This window comes from Ctenocephalides felis, unplaced genomic scaffold (genome assembly GCF_003426905.1).
Source record: "Ctenocephalides felis isolate EL2017-DRISC unplaced genomic scaffold, ASM342690v1 CF-g0.4_SCAFFOLD_00939, whole genome shotgun sequence".
Taxonomy (NCBI): domain Eukaryota; kingdom Metazoa; phylum Arthropoda; class Insecta; order Siphonaptera; family Pulicidae; genus Ctenocephalides; species Ctenocephalides felis.
Window position 1 is genome coordinate 65,001 of NW_020537093.1, and position 7,140 is coordinate 72,140.

Below are 7,140 nucleotides of genomic sequence, written 5' to 3' on the forward strand. Positions count from 1 at the left end.
TCGAGTCTCTCCATATATGACAGCACTTTGAACTTGACCACATTTCCTCTAATAATTAATATTTTCAATGTTAAATTAAGCGAATAAGATCTAGAAATAAAATAATTCAAATATTTTTCTGTTTTTTTGCTGATTTTTTAACGCTTCAACCAATTTTATAGGATAGAAAGAATGCTAAACAAAGTCATTTTGAAAATATATATTCAACCTCTGAAAAAAAATACAAATAAACAAAAATATAATTTACGCTTTTATATATTATATATTATTTATAATTTTAACAGATTATACATCCATGTATGTTATTGACCATTGGTATTTGCGTTTCCATCCTATCATTAGCGCCCTGGTCGCCGCGATGGTTTTTTTTTATAACCGCGGTTGCTTCCGCGGCCGCCGCGTTTGTTTACGCGGCCGTTGTTGCCTGTACCGCCGCGGCTATTTTCTCTGCCGCCGCTCCAACTCGCATCGTCTGCGGACTAAAATAATAATTAATAATATTATAATAGCTGATTACTATGTATTTATGTATTATTATAAAAATTTAACATTAACTTTTTATAACTATATAATCTTATTTGATTATCTTTGAAAAAATGGAAGAAATATTCCTCCACGTTTTCCCTGTCTTCGTAAATAACCGGCAGGAGAAATAACACACGCTCTTCCTTTTGACACAGCAATTTTATTGTGTCGAAGCATAAACCAACCGCCTTCATTTTGTAACCTATTATATAAAAAAAACTTATAATGAAAAATCCCTTAACTATACCAATGTATACATGTATATATATATATATATATATATATATATATATATATATATATATATATATATATATATAAAGAAATATATAAAGAAATATATACCTTGGTTATGCTCCGACACCCCACACAACAATACCGTATGACCAAGAATTGAAGTCACCAATGTCACATCTCCTAATTTTATTGGTCTTGATTTTGCACTCGAGCTATAATAATAAAAATGTTCTAATTATACACATGTCCTGAAGAATAAAAAGTGGATTTAATTTACTTACACAAGCCTGTCCTCCCAATGTGATTCTGTGTGGCAGTCTGTTATTATTAGCAGCACCTCTTCTTTGGGTATTTCACTCACCAGAGCGAAATTCCTCAAAGCTCTCCCCATTTTATTTAAGAATGCTAGAAAAATAAAAACTATGATAATAGAAACGAAGAAAAAGTTTTCAAATAAAATTATATATGTAATTTTAATAATACGCTATACATATCAATAAAATTCATGAATTTTTGTAAAAAAATATAATTTCTTAAAAAATATTAAAAAATACAAATGTTAGAAAAGGATAAACGTACTTACAATTTTCTTATTTTAGTGTAAAAAAGAGACTTTTAAAAAATTCATGTTTTTTTTGTTGTTATGCCCGATTATTGAACACTATATATTCAACTATTATTAATATATATATATATATATATAAATATATATATATATATATACTAGCTGACCCGGCAAACGTTGTTTTGCTAAGTAAGGTATATTCTAAACAATTTCTAGAGAATCAAAAATATTTCAAACGAACGATTAGCTGACTACGTTCAGTAAAACTACAGACTTCGTCATTTCTGTCTTTCAAAAATTTGTTATCTAGACCTTTTTACCCTATAGGCGGGGTAACTTGGAACGGCCAGATGGCAAACAGGTTTAATGTCTTATTTTAATTTTAAAGGTATTTTACAAAATAATTACATTTTTAACTAATGCTAAAAAGCTACCAACAGAAGAAAATACTTTTACTATGGATTTTCAAAGATGACCGTTTATCTCCCAATATCAAAGTCATAAGAATCAAGGTTATAGCTGGTTATACATCTTTCTCCCTTCACTTTCAAATAATGTTGTTAAACAATGCTTCAGCTTTACTGGATTTTGACACTTTGGTCGTGAAACTTTTAACCCCGTACCTTCATATATTACTAACCATTCTTTGATAAATTCTGGGAAACTATAACTGGGAATAAGTTATTCGACAAAATGTACATGTAAATGTAAGTAATGCTCTTTTTCAGTCTTGGTCGCGGCATTATTATTAAACTTCACTTCACCTTATATATATATAAATATATATATATATATATATATATATATATATATATATATATAGTCTTGGTCGCGGCATTATTATTAAACTTCACTTCACCTATATATATATATATATATATATATATATATATATATATATATATATATATATATATAGTCTTGGTCGCGGCATTATTATTAAACTTCACTTTACCTTATATATATATATATATATATATATATATATATATATATATAGTATCATAGATTGAATAAACTACATGGATAGTTTATAAATAATTAATTCTGAATTAGAATGAAAAACGGGCTCTAAACTACCTCTCTGCCACCAATTACTGAGCCACAGCAACGCGTGGCCGGGCTAGCTAGTATTTTTTTATATATATAAATATACTATCAATTAAACTGAAAATCGGGATAAAAAGTATCCTAAGTCCTTCTCCTGGCTCTAAACTACCTCCCTGCCAATTTTCATCTAAATCGGTTCAGCCGTTCGTGAGTTATAAGTGTTAGCACATAAAGCGATCCTCTTTTATATATATAGATATATATATATATATATATATATATATATATATATAATTAGATATGTATATAATATATAATATACAGTAGAATCCGCTTAGTATGACATTCAAGGGACGGCGAAAAATCGTCATACTAAGCGGTCGTCATACTAAGCGTACTAAAAAAAAAACAATTTTTGGCGAACATGTTATTAATTCCAGTAATTTAATACAAAAATAAAGGTAAAAAATGACACATACTAACAAATTGACAAATTTAATTAAAAATATGACATAACAATGCATTTTTAATGTAAGAAATCGGTAATTTTCGTTTGAATTTTTTTCTTTATCTTATTGCAAGAACAGTCTCTGACACTGTTGTGTACAAAAAGACATAGCATTGGTTACATTTTCGTTTTCAATATTGCTAGAGACAAATTTTGATAGTAATTCCGCAGCTTTCAAAGCCTCTTCTGCGGTAGGTAGTTTGTCATCGACTTCTTCCTCTTCATCGCTTCCAAATAGTTCATTGTCATTAATATTTTGTATTATATTTTCATCAGTCAGTTCTTCACATGTGATAAGAGTATTATCGATATCAACATACTCTTACCACATTTCCGGCGTTGTTGCTAAATCTATATTTCGGTTTCTTAACAACAAAGATAAAGGAACATCTTCAACAAATTCATTTTCTGAAATTTGAAATGGTGAATCGTCGTGGCTTTTATTTAATCCTGAATGCCTAAAACAATTGTGAATGGTATTTTGTTGTAATTTGTTCCAGGCATCATTGACCATTAAAATTGCGTCTAGCACCGTTATTTTTGAAGAAAGATCTTTATTATCATCAACACATTGAATCATTTTTAAAACAAGGTTTTTTCTAAAATTTGTTTTCAGTGAACGAATTATTCCCTGGTCCATTGGTTGTAGTATTGAAGTAGTATTCGGTGGAAAGAAAGCAAGTGTTATTGACTTTAAATCAGCAATATTTGGATGTGCCGGGCAGTTATCAACCAGTAATAAAATTTTTCTATTCTTCTTCACCAAATCACGATCCCAATCTCGAATCCATTTTTCAAAAATTTCCGACGTCATCCAAGCTTTACGATTGTTAGCATAATCGACAGGTAATGATTTAATACTTTTAAAACATCTTTTTAAAACAGTGGTGCCATACCATAACAATGTGCAATGAAAAACATGAACTCTATGTTAATGGAGGTGTAAAATCATGTCGGTCATTATACTTGGACCAATTTTTTTTTCAAAAATGGGTCATTATAAGCAAAATGTCAATGTAAGCGAGGTCAACATATCCGACTAGACAGCTGTTTTTTTAAGAAATTTTCGGTCGGGGAACTTTTGGAACCATTACCCCAAAATGTTTTTGTGCGACCTCTCATTACCCCAGAAAAAAAAACACGACTTAACCAAAGAAGTATAATTAGAATCTGTTTGCCACATATTTCTGTATAGCCATAACCTGTAAATTAAAGGTTTTGCTACATTGTTTGTTACTTCTAAACTTCGAAAAAGGCTGAAACAAATGGTTTGAAGGAAACAATAACTGAAAACTATATTTTTTATATTATATTTCTTATGAAAACCCTATTAATACACGAATAAACAATAAGTACAATTAATTTGACATGAAGTAACAATAAACACGCACACATTCTTACATCACGATTTTGAGAAATGATGTTGCTTCATTTTTGACAGTATTTGTTCAAAATTGGGACTTTTACATGTCAAAGCGATTTTAATACAATCTTCGGCATTTAGTCTATTTCTACTTCTCGATTTAATGTTTACCAGACTGGAAAAGCCTTGTTCGCACAAGTATGTGGTTCCAAATGGCAGCAATTTTTTTACCGCCTCTTCATGTGCTATTTCAAAACCCTTTGCAGCTTTTGACATCCAAAAACATGAGAGATTTTGTTTATTACCAAATTCAATATGAGCTTCGGTATTGGATCGAAGTTCTAAAATCGATTCAGCTAAACCTGCAGGTTGTTCTGGTATCATAGAAATGTCACATTTGAAAGGATCTATAACCCAACTCACAGAACGTATATCCAGATCTGGAAAGTAATTCAAAAACCGCTCTCTCAGTTTAATAAGATGTCTTACTATTGTATCTTTGATATCAACTAAAGTAATATTTTCAGAATTCTCCAAAAACAAAGCTAACCTTGGAAAAGATGCTATTTTGTTTTCTTCTACCTTCTGCTTCTAATACTCCAGCTTTAACCCAAATGCTGACAATATTTCTCTTGCTGAAATAATATTACAATGCTTTCCCTGTAATTCTTTGTTCAATATATTTATGCTTTCAAATATGTCTGCCAAATATGCGAGATATGCAATCCAGGAAGAGTTATTAAAATGTTCTGCAAGAATATTTTTTTGAGAAACCAAAAACATTTCAACTTCATTTTTGAGAGTCCATACTCGATTTAAAACATTTCCGCGAGAGAGCCACCTCACTTCTGTATGATAAAGGAGGTCTGTATACTCAGCTTCACCATCTTGACACAATTCACGAAATAGTCGCGTATTTAGTGCATGCCCCTTGATAAAGTTTATAATCTTGATAACATCGTGCATCACGGCTTCTAGTGTAGGTTCTAAATATTTTACCATAAGGGCCTGGCGATGAATCATGCAATGAATAATTTCGATAGTTGGGTTATTTTTCCTTACAAAGGCGGAAAAACCATTAATATGACCCAACATAGCTGGAGCTCCATCCAAAGATACCGAAATACAATTTTCCCATTTTAAGCATTGCGCTTTGAAGTAATCGTTGACCTTATTATAAATATCCATTCCACGACATCTCAACTCGAGAGGAGAGCAAAACAGCAATTCCTCTTCAAAATTATCCACACCTTTGTAGCGAACATATATCATCAGTTGTGAATTGCTACTAAAATCCGTTGTCTCGTCTAGCTGAATAGCAAAATATTTTGCCTGTCTTAATGCAAAAACTACTTGCTCATTCACATTTTCTGCTAATACAGAAATTCTCTCTTTCACAATTCTCGCAGACAACGGCACTGAGTTTAGTTTCTTCGCTTCCTTTTGACCACACATAATCTCTGCCATTTTGACAGCAGCTGGTTTAACCAAGTCTTCACCGATAGTGTATGGTTTTTTATTTCGAGCGATTAACCAAGCTACTTCCAAGCTAGCCCTTGATGCTGAACGCTGATCAAAGTTACCATACAAGTTGCAATTCAATCTTTGCCTTTTAATGGATATCTCCAAATTTGCGAAGTATTCTCGCGGTTTAGAACTTAGTTGCGAATGAACATTATCTAAATGTTTTTTAAATTGACTTTTTTTGAAAGATTCTGGTGTCAGTACCTTCATACACACAACACACTGTGGTTTCATTGTACCATTGTCCTCTATTTGGGTAAAACCGTAATTAAGGAATTCCTCTTGGTATGTTCTTTTTCTATTTTCTGTCATCTGAAGAAAATAAAAAATATGTGCAATACAAAAATACTAGAATACATGAATACTAAAATACTAGAATACGTGAATACAACAATTCTCGCATACTAAAATGGTAAAATACTAGGATACAAGAATACGTTTAACAAAGTATCAAATTGCGGCTTACCTTGATCGATATATTGACGATTAATAATAAAATTATGGTCTTGTCAGTAACTAACTAATAACAACTGATAACTACTCGGTTTCTAACTTATAAACACAGATGTAGTTTGGCGGCACGGCACGGACTAAGCAGGCACACTCTTGCAACTCACGACTAAGCACGTCGCCGGAGCTGCGCCCAATGTTGCCAAATCATGCATTCGATGTTCGTTTTACTGAGGCCGCCATCTGTTGAATCGATTGGTGACCACTATGTTCGGTTCAACGATTTTAACCCACACTTACTTTTTACCCCCAAAAATTCCACTTTTACCCCATTTTGGGTAATTTACCCCGGTTCCCCGACCACTGGCCTAGTGCAATTACGTCATAATAAGCGGTTGTCAATATATCCGGCGTCATACTAATCGGATTCTACTGTATAATATAATAAAATAGAATAAATTACCAATATCTTCCATAACTGATGCCATTTTATCACTCTGCTACAACAGCACTGTTCTAATTGTACTGTTCACTTTGCGCCCTTGATTGCAAATGAACTCAAAGGGACGTTTACCCGATTTATATACGCGAAGGTAGTGCGTCCACACAGATTAAAAATTATAATATAAAACTAATCAGTATCATTTCCAACTATTATCTTTTCAATGTTCCATTGATATAGTGCAAATATTCATTAATTATTGTAATTTCATTTCATTTCAATTCATTAAATATTGTAATTGTTAGGCTATGAATTTAATACAGCAGATGTTCGGGTACATATTAAGAGATTATAAATGTGAACAAACATCAAGTCGTTTGAAGAAAATCATTTGATTGCATGAATCACAGTAATTTAAAACTAATCAGTATCATTTCCAGCAAATATCTTTCGAACAGTTTGTGAATTTTCAAAAT

The 7,140-nt window shown here is 31.5% G+C and overlaps 1 pseudogene; it reads right to left on the reverse strand.

Annotated features, from left to right (window-relative positions):
• Positions 1 to 2,949: 2,949 nt before the first annotated feature.
• Positions 2,950 to 6,437, reverse strand: LOC113365365 (annotated as a pseudogene).
• Between the last annotated feature and the right edge of the window lie 703 nt (positions 6,438 to 7,140).